General features: G+C 35.3%; 1 protein-coding gene across 1 annotated transcript in view; it reads right to left on the minus strand.

Moving 5' to 3' along the window:
- MIPOL1 (mirror-image polydactyly 1) overlaps positions 1–22167 on the minus strand; it is a 311611-nt gene that overhangs the window by 119396 nt on the left and 170048 nt on the right. The window lies entirely within an intron of this gene.

Consider the following 22167-nt stretch of genomic DNA (forward strand, 5'->3'; position numbering starts at 1 on the left):
TCACTTTTTTTTTATCTCACCTTTTTTTTTCTTTTTATATCACCTTTCCTTACTATCTCTTGGATTCTTTTATTATCATCATCCCATATCCCCCTCTTTACTTTAAATGTTATACTCTCCTTTACATTCTTCTAATGGTTATCCTAGGAAATACAAAAAAAATATGACTTATCAAAAACCTAATATTGGGGCGCCTGGGTGGCTCAGTGGGTTAAGCCGCTGCCTTCGGCTCAGGTCATGATCTCAGAGTCCTGGGATCGAGCCCCGCATCGGGCTCTCTGCTCAGCGGGGGGCCTGCTTCCTCCTCTCTCTCTGCCTGCCTCTCTGCCTGCTTGTGATCTCTCTCTGCCAAATAAATAAATAAAATCTTAAAAAAAAAAAACCTAATATTAATACTCCTGGACAATAAGAGGACCTAAAACTCTTTATCTCTACTCTCCTCCCAGTTTACTTATCAATGTTTATTTCTTTTTTTTTTTTTTTAATTTTTTTTTTTTAAGATTTTATTTATTTATTTGACAGAGAGAGATCACAAGTAGATGGAGAGGCAGGCAGAGAGAGAGAGAGAGAGAGGGAAGCAGGCTCCCCGCTGAGCAGAGAGCCCGATGCGGGACTCGATCCCAGGACCCTGAGATCATGACCTGAGCCGAAGGCAGCGGCTTAACCCACTGAGCCACCCAGGCGCCCTCAATGTTTATTTCTAATATATTTTAATTTATTTAGGTTTAAACCCCAAAGAATATCAGTAGTATATGTTTTTTGAGTCAGTGTGCATTTGTCACTTTTCTTTTGTGATTTATTCCTTTCTGGTTGGAAAAAAAACCAGCTTTTTAAAAAGTTTACTATAAAGCTTAAATGACTTAATCAATTTCTAGTTGCCTGAAAATGTGTTTATTTCATATTCATTCTTTGAGATATTCATTTTGGATATATGATTTTAAATTAGCAGGTATTTTCTTTCAGCACACTGAAAGCATTATTCCAATGTCTCCTGAAGTCCACTGCTCTGTTGAGAAGTCATCTGTAAATCTAACTGTTGCTCATTTGAAAGCAATCTTTTTTCCTTTAGCTGGATACTTTTATAAGTGTCTCTTTGATGTCAGAATTCTATTTCATTATAATGTGATTTAGGTGTGGATATCCTTCTTATCTTGCTTTGGAAGAAGATCTTTCATCAGCTTTAGAAAAAATCTAAATCATTTTTCCAGTCTAATAATGCTTTTCCAGGATTGTCTGTATTCTCTCCTTTTGGGAGGAGCCAATTAAAGGTTTGTAGGACTATCTCACTATATATCTCTTAATATTGGTTTTATTTACTAGTGTTGTATTATGGGTAATTTTCCAGATACATTCCAATTAATATGTCTTCCAGCTCCCTAATTCTTTCTTCAGCTGTAATCTGACATTTACCTAGAGTGTTTTACTTCAAAAACTTTTTGTTTTATTTTGAACTTGTATGTGATTCTTTTCCAGATTTGCATGGTGTTTCCTAGAGAATGCTTTTGATTTATTCATGGTTGTGATTCATACTCTATTTAAGTATTTACTGAAGCATTTCAAACATGGCTATTCTATATTCTTTAGATGGATTGTCTGTTGTGTTTGTGTGTTCTTTTTTGGAAGTTATTGTATCTGCTGACTGTCATTAGCAAGGGTTTTCTTCCTCATGTGTTTAATTAATCTTTGGTTGGGATTTAATGTTTTCCTGATAATTTGTGGGATCCTTCTGGACTAAGTTAAGGATACCTTCCTTTGAGGACTTGTACCTATTTCATCAGGAAGCCAGGAGAAACAATTCTTAATAAATTTCAAGAAGCCTGGATTAATGCTGGAATTTCTGGCTCAGTGACCTAGCCTTCCTGCTCTAGGAATCGGGATCCTAGCTGAAGATGAGAGTATTTCTATAGATGTTTGTCCTTAGTGCAGCTGTGGACCATCTGTTTTCTTACTGTTGGAGAGGGGTTTGTCTCTGGTTCTACTCCCAATTTTTTTGTGAAGTAAAATTTTTGAAACATTTCCTTCATTTTCTGTGAGTCTCGTAATGCACGAAAATTAGAGTTTTTCCAGGACCTGCTAGGTTAACAGCAAAAGTGTCCCCATGCTTTCTGGATACACTGCAGGAAGGAGAAGTTTACATTGTAATTTAACACATCTTATACCATCAAAAATAGACCAATCTGTTTTTTCACAATTTAACATTTAGAATTCATTCAGTATATTAACTGGATTTATTTATTTTCACAATATTCCTGACCTGCTTTTAAATAGAAATAATTGAGGTTTCAGATTGCATTTGCAAGCTCTTCTCTGAAAACAACCTACTGTAGGGTTGTCTAGTCTAAAACACAAATATATAAAGAATAAAGTAAAATTTTGGTTATAATCATTCTTATGATATTTTTTTCTTTTAACATTGTTTTATGAAAGTACTGGAAATGTAAAGGTTGTCTATGTAAGAATTTTGATCACATGGCTAGAAGTTAAGATGGTGGGTGGGTAGGGGACCCAAATTTTGCCTGGTCCCTGGCATTTAGCTAGTTATCAAATCATTCTGAACACCTGCAAAATCAATGGGAGACCTGAGAAAAGAATTACTGCAATTCTGCAAGTAGAAAAGCTACCACTTTTTGCAAGGTAGGAGGTATGGAGATGTGAATCTGGGGCACTATATTGGAAGATAAACCTCAGTGAGGAGGGAGCTCTTAAGCAGTCTACTGTAAAGTATTATAAAGTAGTGGAGCACAAAATTGGACATTTTAGAAGTTTGCTACAGATGGGGATGTCCCTGGCTTAAAGATGCTCAGGTGACGAACTGGGGTAGAATTCTAGACAGGACAGTGTGGTTTTAGGACCCTTAGGGTCACAAAAAGAATGGGGTGCCTGAATGTGGCAGAGTATCAGAGCAGGAAGCAGGCTGAAAGCAGCGAGTCCAGGTGCTTAGGCCCTGGCTTTCCGCTCTGTGTTCCCATAAACTGTGAACCACTACACGGTCCAGTGATTGCTCTTCAGGCAGAGGTCCAGCAAAAGGAAGAAGTGCGGCAAGAACCCCTCCTTCCCTGGAAGGAACAGCATGGGTCCATTCCACAGAAGTCTGTAAAGTTTGTAGACTGGAAACTAGTTCACATGCCTGAAATAAAAACACTTGGTCACAGGATGGGTGAACAGAGTTAGGATGGAAACCAGGGAGATAAGAGTGATTGACTGCTTTTCTGTGAGGGCTCACTGAAGAGTGGGGGTGGGGGATTAGAAGGTGGGGAGTGGAGTGTGTGTGTGAACTTTCAGCTCCAGGGCTAGAGATTGGCATGCTATCATTTTCATCCCTCCCCCAACCTTGGTGCTGAAAGCCCTCAGGGAACAAAACAGTGCCACAGAGTGCAATACAGAGCTGCTTACACACAGCGTGGTCCCTGGCAAGGGGTGGGGGCAATTCCACCAGGGTAAGGAAACCTGAGAAACAATACAATAGGTCCCTCCCCCAGAAGAACAGCAGGAACAACCGGCTAACACCAGGTTTACGGTTCATAGAGAACTGCAAAACTTCAGCTCTTGGGGTAAACAGTATATAGAGTTTGTGGGTTTTTTTTTTTTTTAATTCTTTAGTCTTTCAGGTTGTTTCTTTGTTATTTTCTTATTTTATCAATTCCTTTTTAATTTCTTTTTTAATTTTAACTTTTATATATATGCCATATATATATGTATATATATAACTTTTGTTTCCTTTCATTGTATTTTATTTTATTTTTGTATAAATGTTTTTCATTCTTTCCTATTTTGGGATCTAGTTCCTTTTAATAAACAGACCAAAATACACACAGGATCTAGTTTATTGTTTTGTTCTGTTTGACTTCTCATTCGAATTTTTTCCTTATTGTATTTTGTCTGCTTTCTTCTGGTTTGTGTTGTTTGTATTTTCCTGGTGTTGTTGCCTTTTTTTTTTTTTTTTTTTTTTTTTTTTGGTCTTTTCTCTCTCTTTCAGCTGTCCTTTTCTGGACATAATGATGAGATGGAGAAACTCATCCCAAAAGAAAGAATAGGAAGAGGTACTCATTGCCAGGGATTTAGTCAATATGGATATAAGGTAAGATGTCAGAATAAGAATTTAAAACAACGATTATAAAGATACTAGCTGGGCTTGAAAAAAGCATAGAAGACAGTAGAAAATACCTTACTGTAAAAGTAAAAGAACTAAATCTAATCAGGCCAAAATGTAAAATGCTATTACTGAGATTCAGTAAAAAAATGAAGGCTCTAACTGCTAGGATAAATGAGGCAGAAGACAGAGTCAGTGATTTAGAAGACAAAATGATGGAGAATAAAGAATCTGAGAAAAAGAGGGAGAGAAAACTGCTGGATCATGAAGAGAGAATTCAAAAATCAGCAATACCATAAAGCAAAATAATATTCAAATACAGGGGTCCCAGAAGAGGAGGAGAGAGGGGCAGAAGGTTTATTTTAACAAACTATTTTGAGAACTTCCCTAATCTGGGGAAGGAAACAGGCATTCAAGTCCAGGAGGCATGGAGAACCTCCCTCAAAATAAATAAAAATAGGTCAACACCTCGATATAATGCTTGTAAATTTCAGAGATAAAGAGAAAATCCTGAAAGCAGGTCAGGACAAGAGGTCCTTAACCTACAAGGTTAGAAACTTGAGGCTGGCAGCAGACCTTCCACAGAGATTTGGCAGGCCAGAAAGAACTGGTATGATACATTCAATGTGCAAAGTGAGAAAAATATGCAGTCAAGAATACTTAATCCAGGAAGACTGTCATTCTCAGCTTAGTTCATGATCCCACAGCCTTGGCATCGAGCCCCATATCAGGCTCCCTGTTCAGCAGGAAGCCTGTTTCTTCCTCTCACTATCTCTCTCTCTCAAATAAATAAATAAAAAGTTAGCGTTAGAAGCAGAAGAACTCAGAACTATTAACTACCAGTTTAGTAAATAATCCTGAGTCTGTGCATTAACTACTTCGCCAACATCTTCAACATTAAACTTGTCATTATATCTTATTGTGATGACTCCAGAGATGACACAATTTACTCCCAACTCCTAGCTCTTTTACCATTCACCATCATTCACTGAGAAAACTTCTTTGTATTTTCATTTTTAGTTTATGATAGCATTTACTTTTTAAGACATAAATAATTTAACTGATTTGTCTGGAATTATATCTTTATCCATTAATTCAGACTGCAGAGGCTTTTTCTTTTCTCTTGAATGAATTCTATGTCGGAAGATATTACCTTGACATAAGGTTTGTTGCTAGTTAGATCCAGTTAGATGTCCGATCTCTGAGACTTCCTGACTATACCTCTGAAAGTTATTTATATTAATATATGTGAAACCACTAACCACCTCACTAGCTTCACTAATACTCTACGCATCATTTAACAAGATTTCTCTCTTCTAACATCTAGAAAACAGGTTCATCATGTAGTAGTTATAGTCTTCAGAGAATACCTATTAATTCACTGAATTTCTGTCTACTATGCCACTCATTCCTAAGATCATTTCCTCAGGAAGAAAAATTACATGTAGGAAAACACTTAAAGCATCAGCTGGAAAGTGAGTTTCCCCCAAAAGTTCATTTTCCTTTCTCATGGCATGATACATTCCTTTCACTAAGCTTGCTTTCTCTTGTACTACCTAAGAACATGAGCACACAGAGAAAATTAAATTCTTACTTAAACTGAAGAAGCAAACATTTCCCAAAATGACAATATTCCCCTCCATTACACTTGAGTCATAAACATTTCTCTACATGTCAGTTGCCCTCCTGTTTGTTAAAATGTTAGTCAGCAGTATTTTGTTTATTTGTTCAGGATCATTTTTTTTATTTTTAACTACATCTATACTATACTTTATCACCTGAACACCTGCTGAACTAAACTTGTCTTGCCAACAAAAAATTTTGAAATTATGCAATCTGCAATTCAGTCCACGGCAAGCACTTGGGTAGAATTTCTTCTATATCTTTCAACATACCTAACAACAATTAAAGAACTGCCTGCACAGAAATATTGCCAACTGAAGTAAGTGAAGCAGGATTAATCAAGTGAACTTCACTAACATTTTAACTAAGGATTTTTCAGATGCTAATAAGTACCATAATCATTATGTGTCAAATTAATTTTGACATTAACCTAAAATTTTATGAATGTATTAAAAGGAAAATCAGTACAATTATATGATCTTCAATTAATAAAGTTCTCATTCATCAAAAAGTTTTTTAATATAGGCTATAAAGAAAACGTAAAAGACTGGAAAGACCATGACAACTGGGAAAACATTCTTGAAGAAAGGAACATATTTGGTAAATGGAAATTTTCAAAATAAGAGACAAAGAGATATTTAAACATGTAAACATATATAACTAGTAAAAATTATAATTATAAAAACATAAAGCTTTATAGCCAAGGCTATATGAAATGTATTTTTATTGAAGTAGTTCATAACTAAATAAGAGTGCTAAAAAAAAAAAATCAAATGTTAATTCATAAATTTCCCATCTGTGAAACCATTTTACTCAGGTTTCTATGACTAATCCAGTAAATTTCCTATTCATTTATTATAAAAAATCAACAAGAAATAACTGAAGTCACCTGAACTAAAGGAAAATTTTTAAAAAGACCAAAACACATTCTAAAGAGAAACAGACCAAGAAAGATTTCCTAAAAGTTTTCTTAAATACTTTGACTTATAGGCATTAAGAAAAGCAACTACATTTTTAAGTTTTCTTTCTTTCTTTTTCTTCCAGTTTTTAGTTTTCAGTCAAAGGAAGAAAGATTGCTAAGTCAAAGGAAGAAGGACTGACTTCATTTGTGGTAATCAATATATGTATATAGTGATTTAAACAAAAATTCTGTGTATGAATGTGGAATTATTTAGGAGCTGTGTCTAAGCATGTGAAAAGCACAAGAAAAGAGAATTCCCTGTTTCCTTTTGGATGCTGCAGACAACAGCAACACAGCCTAGGGCACACTGCTGAGGATTTTAACTGTTGTATGGAACTACTCAAAATGCTTTTGATCCATTTTATCTTGCAAGTTAGCAAAGAAATGTTGCAATAAGAAACACCAACAAAGATCTGAAAAAGTTAAGCTCTGGATTACCATATTGTGTTCTCCTGCCATTCAATGCTTCATACAAAGGCAGTGGTGTTCAAAGTAAGAAAAAAAAGTGGAGGGAGAGAGAAAAAAGAGAAACTGGTCTCAGAAAGCGCAAAGCACAAAGTAAATAATATTCTTCTACATCCCTTCTTTTTCACAGATTGGATGTTAAAAGAGTTGCAGCAATTAGGCTCTTGTTAATTACCAGCTGTTGAAACAGATGTGTTGACTATCCTTATTAGTCAACAGCTGGGTGAGGAGAACAATTGATGCTCCCTAAAACCAACAGCCAGCTGCTCTGCAGTAATTATCTCCAATTAATAATACAGGTGATAAAGGCAAAAAGCTCCTATCCCTCTGTTTCAATATCTTTGGCAGTTTCAATAACTATGGCTTTATCATTACACAGTAATAGAGAATACATTAATTACAACAAGTAAGGTTGTATATTAGAGTTGCATTAACTCCTTGGTAGTTTCCATTATGCAATTTCTGAAGAAGGAATCACAGAAGTGCTAAAAGTAGAAGCAGACGTTCTGTAGGCTTTTATTTATCATATTTCAAACGTCAATGCCAACTTACTTCTCTAGTACTAACAATAACAGCTAAGCACTTAAGTTCTTTGAAAAAGAGAAGCATAACTAAAATCTGTTCTTTTTGATTTCCAGGTGTTTTCACTGATCATGTTTTATATTCCGTTCACTGAAGCAATATATTTCCTCTTGGTATGCCTAAGTATCAATGTCTTGTTCCCTAGCTTCCATTTCCTAGGTGACTGGTAGAAGCAATTTTACCAAACCCAAAAAGAATTTATTTCATAGCAGTAACCATTATTTTATGTATACAAGGAGATCAGCAAAATAAACAAGCAAGCAGGAAAACAAAAAATAAAACCGTATTTTATTTTAGACAGCATTGTATGATATATAATACTCAAGTTTCTAATTAGGATGATGTTAAAAAAAGAAATAGGACAATGGAGCATATTAATAGCAATTATTATGTGTACAAATTACTTTTACTATTTTCTATTGTTAAATGTTCATATCAAAATTTCACTTAAAAGAAATGTAAAACAAAGATTTAAACAAGCCAGGCATCTACCTCCGTCCTACAAAAGAGGTATCTACAAGAATTTACAACCATATCTATTCACTAATTAGAGAACACTTAAAGACACTGCCTTTCTGAAAACAAGGATTAGAGCTGGATGAATACACCCCTTTCACAAACCTTCCTCCCGTCTCTGTTGGGTCATCATAAGCAGCTTGTTCTTTCAGCATTAAATAGAAAAGCCTACCGATTATCAGTTCTGAACGCCTCAGTTAGGCATCAGAACAATTAATAGGGACAGCAACTTTAAGCAACATGTAAATAAATACATCGTTTCACCGAAAGAGGTTGTAATGAAAAAAAACTGACAAAAGCAAACTTGCTAAAGCAATATTATTTAGGCTGCCTCTTGCACACAATGCTTTCTAATATGAAAAATCAGCAGCTAGAAAAACTCTACCATGTTCTATGAGATGATGTTTTCTAAAACAGGAATTTGAACGTTTACATAATTATGAACAAGACAAATAAGGACCACCAAAAAAAATTTTATCCATTTCAATGAAGCCAACTTCCGACGAGAATTTGTAACATTTAAAATACTAAAATTTCTAAGGAAACTCCTGATATATGGAAGCTAGCAAAATGTGTAAATAGTGGAACAAGCTATTAGCTTTTATGTTTGAAAATCTGTATTAGGCCATAGGACTTATTCTGTGATTTCTCAATTCTAAGAGAAGACCTAATTTCTCAGCACAGTAGCAATCAAAGCAAATCTCTTCTACCCTGACACTAGGACGGTCTTTTTCCCTGAGCTCTACACAGGAATACTAGAAAACTACACAAGGAATAGCACCTGATCACGCTTTTCTCTTCTGTGTGCAAACGGACACGTAATGGGCACCATCTAATAAGCCCATCATGTTGAGTTTCCTTACCCATGAGGGCAGCCCTGGCTACTACTGAAGCAAAGGGCTGTAATCCCGTAAGGTCTTATGTGACCTAAACCAGGAAGGCAGAAGTGGTTCCTCAGCTCGTTGATGTTTAAAAATAAGCCAGGGAATTTATATCCTGTTTCCTCTCCCAAAAAACTAATGGTAATACGTAGTGAACATCTGTTGTTGTACACAATTCCTCAAAATATTGCCATTTTTAAATTTAAAAATACCTAGGCATAAACCGTAAGAGTACTGAAGTATGCAGAGTTGCTTTCAACAGATATTTCACTTTCGCACCAATTTCAATACATTTAAATTTAAGAATTTTATTGTATAATCTAGTTACCTGGGATGAACACTTGCATTTTCTTATCCATAAGCTATGTTCTCACTGTTCAACATACCCTTCCTACCTTGCTCTCTGGCAGACTCAATTTCCTCTCAGTCAAGTCCTTCACATCTTCCCCAAAGACTGTTCTTTTCCTATGCTTCACTTGACCTTGTATATATATTTATTATAGCATTGATCTAAATATATCTGCATTTTTCCCAGTAGATGGCAAATTTCCTTTTTGTATTTCCCGCATGTAGTATACAACTTTTATTAAACATTTTCAATAAATAAATATTAAAAAATAACAGACACCTTTCATATCCTACAAAGATATTGTTCATTTAATCTACATTGACTCATCGTGTATATCCATGAATTGGAAAATCTATTCCTTTTTTTTTTTTTTAAAGATTATATTTATTTATTTGACAGAGAGAGATCACAAGTAGGCAGAGAGGCAGGCAGAGAGAGAGGAGGAAGAAAGCTCCCTGCTGAGCAGAGAGCCCAATGCGGGCTCGATCCCAGGACCCTGGGATCATGACCTGAGCCAAAGGCAGAGGATTTAACCCACTGAGCCACCCAGGTGCCCCAGAAAATCTATCCTTTTAATCAAAATAATCAACTTGGCTATACTGATTCTCTTATTCAAGACACTAATTCCAGTTTTATATCACCTCATAATTGACATATCTAATAAATAAAGAAAGAACTTTAAAAGCCAAAATAGGATTTCTTTTTTTTAAAACCTCTATGTTCTTCACCTGCCACTCCTACAGTATACATCGAATAGTTTAAAAGTGTAGCTTCATGCCATATTGGATTTTTCTTGTTATATGTAACATATTTTGAGAATCCTTTCTCAACACATCACAATTAAAATTATCACTGCTTTAAAATTATTTATAAATTTTTAAGGTATACTGGCCTCCACTGATTCTTATATGCTGTCCTTTCCTATTTTGAGTTGTGTTTTATTTATTTATTTATTTATTTATTTATTTATTTATTTATTTTGGCTCTAATAATTCTTCAAGTAATTCCTCCAGAAAGTATAAATTGGCACTTTCTTAGCTTTACATGTTAAAAAACAAACGTCTTTGTTTTGCCCTCTTGTATAAATGATATTTTGGCTAGTATAGGATCTTTACTTTTTTAAAAGATTTATTTACTTATTTGAGAGAAAGAGAGAGAGGGCATGTGCACGTGCAGGGAGGGGCAGAAGGAGGGGAAGAGGGAGAATCTCAAGCAGACTCCTCGAGTGCAGAGTCCCACGTAGGGATCAATCTCACGACCGCAAGATCATGACCTGAGCTGAAATCAAGAGTCATATGTGGAATCGACTAAGCCACGTAGGCGCCTGTAGATAGATATAGGATCTTTAAATTGTAGTATTTTCCCATAAGACTTATAAACAGAGTTGCACTGTATTACTTTTCCAGTTTTGTGAGAAATTTAATGCCAGTGTGATGCTCTTTCCTTTCAAATAATCAACTTAATACTAGAAAAGCATTTTCTCTTCATCATTAAATATTTTACCTAGATATGCCTACACAATTAACATGTGTATGTGTCTCTGTATATATAAATATACATATATATAAATTTACATACGTAAGTATGTAATGTTAGAAATTTATTCCCCCCAGTCCTTATTATGTATTTTCATTTTGATAACTTGAGTTTTTCTTTAATCCAAGTTAGTTTTTTCTATTATTTCTTTGAATGTGGTTTCTCTTTCACCTATTCCTTTCACTTCTAGTTACTCCTGTTTTCACATACTAGGTTTTCGCTATCATTTTACACCATCTCTTTTATTTCTGCTTAGTGTCTCTTTGTTCTTCCAGGTCACTAGATGTTTGTCCCTAATCATTGTTATTCAAATCACCTATTACATATTCTTAAAATGTTGGTCTATTTTGATCACCCTTTCAAAACATCTCTTTGACTCTCCATAAGAAGTCTTATTTCAATTTAAGAATTTTTCTACAAGCAATAAAATAGCCTCAATTGGATCCAATTGTGTCAAGAATGTGGTCCTTCAATGCAACCAAATTCCCTGAGTTACACATGGACTCTCAAGCCATTCATATCAGCTGGTATGGGTTCCCTTAGCACCTTTAAAAACGCAGTATTTGGATAGAGGTGATAAGCAAGAGTGAGTAGTATACAGTCGCTTCATTAGGCAGATTAACATGTTTCTCTTAGGGCACATCACAAACGGGGCAGAGACAGTTTCTTTTCAAGATAAGAGGATCTACTGAACCTCAGGGAGGCAGGGCAAAAACCACCTCTATTTCATCACTTCTTTCCCTGTTATTCATTCAAACTTTTGAAAGTTTTATTTGTTTTACTTTTATTCAAGTGTCAGAGTCCTCCTTTTAGATCATCATATTAACTCCATAAGGAGTTTGTATTGGTCCTGCAGTGTTCATTGAAGTTTATTCTGTCCTTATCAGTGAGCTCCAGGCCCAGTATTTTCTACTAATAATCATATATCTACCTTATGCACTTCATTCACGAAATATTCTAACAGCCTCCAAATTAGTAATTTCCTATCTTTGTATGCCTGCCCTAATTAATTCCATTAAAACCTATGAGATTATTTTCCTCCCACTCTGATATTATTAAGTCATACATTTTATCAGTCCTTCACAAAGAAAAAAAAATCTTAAGAGCTTCTGTAATTTCTATTTTACCAAGTATAAAATCTCCTTTGTAGCACTTTCAATAGCACACTCTACTTTACAACATCAGAGATGTCCACAGAGGGACCAACCATTTTGGAAACTCCTCACCGGGATTAAAGTTCCAGTCTGTGGCAATGGGTGCAGAAGTTTGGGGGGGAAAGTAAAAATTCATGTAACAGTCCAAAAAACAGTGTCTGATGGATACAGAATAGATTATTTGCTTCCTGAAGTTGCTGGTTTTTCCCCTGGTCACTAATGTTAGCAACCATGACTTGTGCTTCACAATCATAGATTATCCATCGCTGCATCACTCCTAGGACTGTAACTTAAGTTCAACATAAGTACACAGTCACTGTACTGTTCTTGGTTCATCTTTGCCTTTGTTCATTAACAGCTGCGCTTTGTATCAACATAGTGCTAGTTTAATTTTTAGCATTTGTACATATTATGAACATATTTTCTAAGAGCTCAGATAATGGAAATGAGAATGACAATACCAATGCCAGCATGATCCACACATCACCAAAAATGAAGGCTAAATGGAAGGACACATACAACGGTATTAGGGAGATAAATAATCAAAACAGAGGATATTGCAAAATATGAAGAGAAGAATTTGGGGCTGTAAAAGCTGGAGGAGATATGAAAGCATATATGCAAACTGAATCTCACAATTCTCAATGAGGTAAGCAAGTCTATTTCCAAAACAATCAAAAGTTTTTATTTTTAATTTTGTCTCCCAAAATTGTATCAATAGTAGCTGCTGAATTAGTATGGGCTTATCACACAGAACACATATTACTGCATTATTTCCCTGACTATTCTATGAAACTGAGTTTCATATATCTTGTTTCAAAGATTGCAAATAAAATGTCTTATTGATAAAGATAATGTCTTATTGATAAAGAAAAAAGTAAATTTTTGATAAGAGATGTGCTGGCCCCTTATAGGGTAAAGCTGATTCTGTTAGCACTTAATAGCATTGTACTTTCTATAGATAGTATAACAAATAACGCCAGCACTTAATAACAATCATGACTTTTATAGTGTATCAAGTGATGTGCCAAATCACAGCAGCAAAAATCATTTCTTGTGCCTTTTAGGTACTTTGATTTGAAAAATGGTATTTTCCCTCTATCTCTACTTTGTTGAGGGTTTTAATCCAGAAAGGATGCTGTATTTTGTCAAATGCTATTTCTGTAGCTATTGAGAGGATCATATGGTTCTTTTCCTTTCTTTTATTAATGTGGTATATCACATTGATTGGTTTGTGGATGTTGAACCACCCCTTCAGCTGAGGAATAAATCCCACTTAGTCGTGGTGAATAATCCTTTTAATGTACTGTTAGATCCAATTAGCTAGTATCTTGTTGAGAATTTTTCTGTCTATGCTCATCAGGTATATTGGTCTGTAATTTTCAATTTTTGTGGAGTCTTTGTCTGGTTTGGGGATCAAGGTAATACTGGCCTCACCGAAGGAGTTTGTGAGTTTTGTTCCATTTCTATTTTTTGTAACATTTTCAGAAGAATAGGTATTTTTTCTTTAAATGTTTGGTAGAATTCCCCTAGGCAGACATCTGGTCCTGGACTTTTTGTTGGGAGACTTTTGATGACTGATTCAATTTCTTTGCCGATTATGGGTCTGTTCAGATTTTGAATTTCTTCCTGTTTCAGTTTTGTTAGTTTATAGGTTTCTAGGAATTTGTCCATTTCTTCCAGATTGCCCAATTTGTTGGCATATAATTGATCATAATATGTTCTTATAATTGTTTGCAATTTTTTGGTATTGGTTGTGATGTCTCCTCTTTCATTCATGATTTTATTTATTTGCATCCTTTCTCTTTTCTTTTTGGTAAGTCTGGCTAGGGGTTTATCAATCTTGTTAATTCTTTCAAAGAACTAGCTCCTAGTTTAATTGATCTGATCTACTATTTTTCTGATTTCTCTATCATTGATTTCTTCTCTAATCTTTATTTACCTTCTCCTATTGGATTTAGGCTATATTTGCTGTTCTTTTTCCAGCTTCTTTAGATATAAGGTTCTGTTGTGTATTTGAGATTTTTCTTGCTTCTTGGGGAAGGTCTGTGTTGCTATTACCACCAGGTTTTTGTTGTTGTTGTTTGTTTGTTTGTTTTTTCTTTTTCAGGACTGTTTTGGCTATTCTGGATATTTTCTGGTTCCATACAAATTTCAAGATTGCTTGTTCTAATTCCATGAAAAATGTTGTTGGTATTTTGATAGGGATTGTATTAATCTGTAGATTGCTTTGGGTGTTTCAGACATTTTAACAATACTTACTCTTCCAATCCATGAGCGTGGATGTCCTTCCATTTGTTTGTGTCATCTTCAATTTCTTTCATCATTGGTTTATAATTTTCAGAGGACAAGTTTTTCACTTCTTTGGTTAAGTCAATCTCTAGGTATTTTACTATTTTTGGTACAACTGTAAATGGGAGTGTTGTCTTAATTTCTCTGTCTGTTGCTTCATTATTAGGACATAGGAATTCAATAAATTTCTGTACATTGACTTTATATACTGCAACTTCACTGAATTTATTTAACAGTTCTAGTAGTTTTGGTGGGGTCTTTAGGGTTTTCTATATATAGCATCATGTTATCTGTAAATAGTGAGAATTTTACTTCTTCCTTATCAATGTGGATGCCTTTTATTTCTTTCTCTTGACTAAATGCTACGGCTAGGACTTCCAGTACTACACTGATTAAAAGTGCCAAGAGTAGATATTCTTGTCCTGTTCCATACCTTTGGGTATGATGTTAGTTTTCCAACACTGAGGATGATGTTAGCTGTGGGGTTTTCATATAGGGCGATCATTATGTCGAGGTATGTTCCCCTTAGATCTACTTCATTGAGGGTTTTTATCATGAATGGGTGTTGTACTTTGTGAAATGATTTTTCTACACCTATTAAAATGGTTTTTACCCTTTCTTTTATTGAATGTGATGCATTACACTGATTGGGCAAATACGGAACCCCTTGCAACCTGGGAATAAATCCTACTTGATAGTAGTGAATGATTTTTTTTTACTGTATTGTTGGATTTTGGTTTTCTGATACTTTAAGTTTTTTCCTTCTATGTTCTTCAGAGATAATTGGCCTGTAGTTCTCTTTTTTGTGTGTGTGGTGGTATTTATCTGGTTTTGGAATGAAGAATGAATTTGGGAGCTTTTCTTCTTCTTCAATTGTTTGGAAAAGTTTGAGAAGAACAGGTACTTTAGAAATTTAGTAGAATACACCTTTGAAGCTATCTAGTCTTGCAATTTTTTTTCTTTTTTAAAAAGCTATTTTATTTATTTATTTGACAGAGAGAGAGAGAGAGAGAGAGAGATCATAAGTAGGCAGAGAGGCAGGCAGAGAGAGTGGGGGGAAGCAGGCACCCCACTGAGCAGAGAGCCCCATGTGGGGCTCGATCCCAGGACCCTGAGATCATGACCTGAGCCGAAGGCAGAGGCCTAATCCACTGAGCCACCCAGACACACCGCAATTTTGTTTCTTGGGAGTTTCTGGGTTACTGATTTAATTCCATTGTTGGTAATCAGTCGATTCAAATTTTCTATTTCTTCCTGTTTCAGTTTTGGTAGGTTTTAAGTTTCTAGAAATTTATCCATTTTCTTCAAGTTTGTCCTGTTTTCTGGCATACAATTTTTTATAATATTTTCTTACAATCCTTTGTATTTTTGTGGTGTCAGTTGGTATTTTTCCTCTTTAATTTCTGATCTTGTTTATTTGACTGCCCTCCCCCTCTCTCCCTCCTTAGGATGAGTCTGGCTAGACGTTTATCAATTTTGTTGATCTTTCCAAAGAACAAGCTCCTGGTTTTATTGCTCTTGTTTTAGTTTCTCTATCACTTATTTCTGCTCTGATCTTTATTGTTTCCTTCCTTCTGCTGGTTTTGAGGTTTTTCTTCCCTTCTTTCTCTAGCTCTTGTAGGTGTAAGGTTAGGTTGTTCATTAGAGATTTTTTTGTTTTGCTTCTTGAAGTAGGCCTGTATTGCTATAAACTTCCCTCTTTAAAACTGTTTTTGCTTCATCCTGAAGATTTTGTATTGTTTTGTTTTCATTTTCATTTGTCTTCATGTATTTCTTTTAATTTCCTCTTTGATTTCTTACTTGACCCATTCAGTGTTTAGTATCATGTTATTTAACTTTCACGTTATTTGTGTCCTTTCCAGATTTTTTCTCATGGTTGATTTCTAGTTTCATTACACTGTGGTCAGAAACGATGCATGGTATAACTTTGATCTTTTTGAAATTGTTGAGACTTGTTTTGTGAGTTAATATGTGATCCATTCTGGAGAATGTACCATTAGCACTTGAAAAGAAAGTGTATTCTCCTGTTTTAGGATGGAATGTTCTGAATGTATATATTAAATCTATCTGTTCCAGTGTGTCATTCAATACCAGTTTCCTAGATTTTCTGTTTAAATGATCTGTCCATTAATGTAAGTGGGGGCGTTAAAGTCCCCTATTATTGCTGTGTTACTATAGATTAGTTCCTTTATGTTTGTTATTAACTGCTTTACTTGGTGTTCCCATAATGGGTATATAAATATTTACAACTGTTATGTCTTCTTGTTGGATTGTCCCTTTAATGATTATAGTGTTCTCATTCATCTCTTATTACATTCTTTGTTTTAAAGTCAACTTTGGGGGCACCTGGGTGGTTCAGTGGGTTAAAGCCTCTGCCTTTGGCTCAGGTCATGATCCCAGGGTCCTGGGATTGAGCCCCATATCGGGCTCTCTGCTCAGCAGGGAGCCTGCTTCCTCCTCTCTCTCTGCCTGCCTCTCTGCCTACTTGTGATCTTTGTCTGTCAAGTAAATAAATAAATAAATAAGGTCAACTTTGTCTGATATAAGTATTTTCTTTTCACATCCACTTGCATTAGAACTGTTTCTCCATTCCCTCACTTTCAGTCTGCAGGTGTCTTTAGGGTTGAAGTGAGTCTCTTGTAGACAACATATGGATGGAGTTTGTTTTTTTAATCTATTCCATCACCTTATGTCTTTTTATGGAGTACTTAGTCTATTTAGATTCAAAATAATTATTGACAGGTACGTATTTATTGCCATTTTGTTATTTGTTTTGTTGTTTGTTTCTGTGGCTCTTCTCTGCTCCTTTCTTCCTTTGCTCTCTTCTCATACCATAAATTGGTTTTCTTTAGTAATATACTTGGATTCCATTCTCCTTATTTTTTTCATATCTACTACTTTTTAAAGAAAAGATTTTATTTATTTATTTATTTATTTATTTGACAGAGAAAGAGAGTGAGCACACAACCAGGGGGAGAGGAAGAAGGAGAAGCAGGATCCCCAATGAGCAGGGAGCCAGATGTGGGGCTCAATCCCAGGACCCTGGGATCATGACCTGAGCCGAAGGCAGACATTTAACTGACTGAGCAACTCAGGCACCCCTATTACTGACTTTTTTTTTTTCTTCCTATTACTGACTTTTGATTTGTTGTGGTCACTAGGTTTGTATATAACATCTTCTGCATATAGTAGTCTATTTTAAGTTGATGGTCGCTTAAGTTTTAACCTTTTTTTTTTTTTTTTGCTTCTCTCCTTCCCATATTTTAGATATATGGAGTCATATTGTCTTTTGAGTCTCTTAGCTGATTTTTACAGATATACTTATTTTTGAATAATATAGCCTTGTGGGATAGAGTGTTCTTGGCCATAGACTTTTTTCCTTTCAGCACTCTGAATACGTATCATGTTACTCTATTCTGGCCTTACAAAGTTTCTGTTGAAAAATCTGATGATAACCTTATGGGGTTTCTCTTGTATGTTACTGTTTTCTTTTCTCTTGCTCCTTTTGAGATTATTCCTTATTGCTTTTTGCCCCTTTAATTACTATGTTCCGGTGTGGACCTCCTTGATTTTGTTGGGAGATCTCTGTGCCTCCTGGATCTGAATTTTTTTCCTTCACCAAATTTGCAGTTTTCAGCTATTATTTCTTGAAAAAATTTTCTGTCCCCTTTCTTGTCTCTTATGGAATCCTTATGATGCTAATGTTATTACACTTGATGGCATCACTGAGTTCTCTAAGTTTATTCTCATTGGGCATAGTTTTTTTTTCCCTCCCACCTGGTCAGCTTGAGTACTTTCCATTACTGTGTCCTCCAGATTGCTGATTCATTCTTCTGCTTCTTAAAGCCTGCTACTTATACCACCTAGTTAATTTTTCATTTCAATTATTGTATTCTTCATCTCTGATTGGTTCCTTTTTATCTCTGGGTTAAGGATCTGAATGACATTCACTACTCTTTTCTAAAGTCCAGTGAATATATTTATGTTATTCGCTTTCAATTCTCTATTAGGCATACTACTTATCTCTATTTCACTTAGGTCTCCTGCCTTGATTTTTGTCCTGTTCTTTCATTTGGAACATATTTCTGTCTCTTCATTTTGCCTAACGCTCTGTTTCTGTGTGTTAGGCAAGTCAGTTACGTCTCTTGCTCTTCAAAGTAGTGGGTGAGATGTGCACTTTTAAGAAGGTGGTGCTTTCACTCTTCCATAGGGGATGTGAAGCTGCTGTGTAGACTGAGGCCAGCCAGTGCCACTCTGCAAAAAGTGCATACAGGCACTAAGTGTGGTTTTAACAAGGTGAGTGCATACCTCATGGGAAGTGACCAGTCTCCAGGACCAAGGCCCTATAAAGCCTGCAATTGGGAGACAAAGTATTGGCAAGGTTTGTGCTGGTCTTCTGGGAGAGGGGACCTGCAGTAGCAGGTCTGAGGTAGGTTCCACTGGAGTAGGCAGAGTGTGGTGTTAGAAGTTAGGTAGTGAATGCTGGTGCTGAGGAGGTTTCTGCAGGTGGTGTGTATTTATGTTGTGGTGGGGGAGGAAATGGCACTTACCAGCTCCTTAGTTCCTAAAGAAGTTCCTCTGTGAACTCTGAGCTTAGTGATAATTCTCCCTCCTGTATGCCCCAGGCATTTTTCAAACTGTTGTGTCCATGCTGTATTTCCCTGGGCTGTTTGTTGTGCTGCCTCTTTAAGGGCAGGAATACAGCTTCCTATGGCCCTCCAGGCTCTTCCAGAACCCAAACCAATAATTTTCAAAGTTCCAGGTTTTAAGTTCTATTTGCTTTAAGAACTCATAAAATTTGGCCCCTCTGATTTTCAGAGCCAAATGCCATGGGGACTCATCTTCCTTGTGCAGGCTCCCCAGTATGACAGTCTGTTTCTCACCCCTCTCTGTGCCTGTGGCTCACTTCGTCCCTCCAGCAGCCAGATCGGAGAGATTTAGTTCTCACCATGTCTCTGACATTCCTACACTCTTTGATAAGACCTTCTCTCTACATTTAGTTGTGGAGTTTGTTCTGCCACTCTTTGGGTAATTTTCTGAGTTATTTACACTAATGTGAGTGTTATCTATTTGTATTCGTAGGACAAAGTGAGTTTAGAGTCCTCCTATTTCACCATCTTCCCTGAAAGTCTGTGGTCTTCCGGTCTTCCTCAGCATAGAAATCCTTGAGAGCTCTGAGTTCAGTAAGTGCTGGGCAGCACCATGTGGGTTCTCCAGCAAATTATTTTAGTTTTCTTTTTTTTTTAAGTTTATTGAAACTTGCTTTATGCCTAATGTAATTTATTTTTATAAAATTCCATGTGCATTTTAAAATAATGTTGAGTGTTAGTTCCCTCTCTGTGTATCTCTTTCTCTGTGTATCAATTAGGTTAATTGTAATGTCCATATCTTCTATATCCTTTCTGATTTTGATTGGTTTGTACTATCAATTATTTAGAAGGATGTGTTGTTAAAATCTATCAATGATTATAAAGTCATCTGTTTTTCCTTTCTATTTCATCAATTTTCACTTTATATATTCTGGAGCTACTACTGGGTGCACAGAGATTTAATATTGTTATATCTTCCTAATGTTTATTGGTATTAAATACCCTTTATTTGTAATAATGCTTCTTGACTTAAAGTTTACTTTGTTTGCTATGAGTATAAATACCTCATTTTCTTAAAAAGACAAACAAAGAAACAGACTCAAATAAAACTGGTGGTTCCCAGAGGGGTAGTAGATGGGAAGATGGGTGAAACAGGGGATTAAGAATGTACTTTTTGTGATGAGCACTGAAAAATGCATAGAATTGCTGAATCACTATATTGTACACCTGAAACTAGTATGACACTATATGTTAACTATACTGGAATTAAAACATTAAAAAAATTATATTTTTAAAAACAATTGAATAGGATTTCTTTTTTCATCATTAACTTTCAACATTTTGTGCCATTATAATTTAAGATGTATTCTTATAAGCAGTACCTAGTTGGGTTTTGTTTTATTATATAGTTTGGCAATTTTTGCTTTTTAATTGGAAGATTTAGTTCTTTTGATTAAACAAATTATCCTATCTTTACAATTATGTTTGCTATTTTAATCTTGGTACCTATCTGACCCATGTTTTTTATGTTACCTTTTTCTCTCCTTTATTTTCCTCCTTTATATTATCTATACATTCTACTATACCACTAAACCCCTCTATCAGTTCCTAAGTATATATATTTTTAACATCCTTTTCATGATTTTCTTAGAAATTCTAACTTGTTTTTGTGACTTTTAACCAATATGAATAGTTAATTTTAGCACTTCTCTAGTAATGCTTAAAACATATTAAGTCCATTACACACTTCCAGGCATTAGGGTGATTTTTTTTGCCATGCATTTACATACACTTTAATCTCAGAAGACACTATCACTATTGTCTTGAATAGGCTACATTAAGTCAAATTTTAATATTTGCCAATACATTTATCTTTCTGGCTGCTCTTCACTCCTTCCTACATTCTGTGTTTGTTTATTATCACTTTCCCTTTGACTGAAGAACCTCATTCACTATTTCTTTGCATGCACATATGCAAGTTACTAATTCTCTGTGTTTGTTTGTCTGTAATGTATTTATATTTTACTTTCTATCTTGAAGGATATTAAACTGGGTACAGAATTCCACATTGGCGATTTTTCTCCCTAGAGCCTTAAAAACGTCCTTCTGCTTTCTTCAGTTTTCCATTGTTTCTATTGGAAATGCAGCAGTTTTACTGTGGTTCTTTGAAAAACCTTTTGTTCTCAGCCTGCTTTTAAGATTTTTCTCTGTATCTCTGAAGTTCATCACTTTTCTAATGTTGTGCTTATGTAAGGTTCTGTTAACTTATCCTGCTTGGAGTTCTTACAACTTCCTGATTTTGTAGTTTACAAGTCTTCCATCAGTTTTGGAAAAATCTAGGCTGTTTTCTCTTTAATTATTGCTACTGTCCCACTGTCTTTCTCATCTCCAATTGCACATGTACTGAATTATTTACATTCCACCTGACTTCTCAGCTATGGCTCCCCCTCCCCACCGCTGCCCAAATTCCTTTTTATTTCTGTTTCAGTTTGAAAATTTACTGTCAACCTATTATCTAATTTACCAATCCTATCATTTACTGCTAAGCCCATTTTAATAAGTTAGTTATTTTAGATATTGTATTCTTTGGTTTTGGGATTTCCATTTGATTCTTTGTAATTATAGAGATACTTTTTTGTGGGTGAAATGCTTAATCTGCTTTTCCATTTTCTTCTTCATGTCTATTACCTTTTTGAATATTTTAAACATAACTATTACAAAGTCCTTGCCATTCAACTCCCAACATATAGATTAACTTTGAGTTGGTTTTGGTTATGGGATCTTATCTTTTCATCTTATCTTTTTGTGCACCTAGTAATTTTCAGTTGAATGCCTACTATTGTATGTAAAATAATGGTAGAGATTCCACATATTATTAATTCTGATGGCTCAGGCTTACCTATCTATGCCAGGCAGATGGAGTAGGGCTAATCACTTCAACTTAAACAAGAACCGTGTGATGTAGATGCCAGTTTGTAGGCTCTGGTTCTCATAAAACAGCTGCTGTTTTTTCTGCTTTTCAGAAACTATTTATATTTTTAACCGCCCAAGTTGTGCAGCCCCAGATATCCTAAAGGTATTACTGGATGTACGCTTGATGCTCCCCTCCTCTCAATATTACCCCCCCCA

This window comes from Lontra canadensis, unplaced genomic scaffold, assembly GCF_010015895.1.
Source record: "Lontra canadensis isolate GAN:19392208 unplaced genomic scaffold, GSC_riverotter_1.0 scaffold42, whole genome shotgun sequence".
NCBI lineage: Eukaryota > Metazoa > Chordata > Mammalia > Carnivora > Mustelidae > Lontra > Lontra canadensis.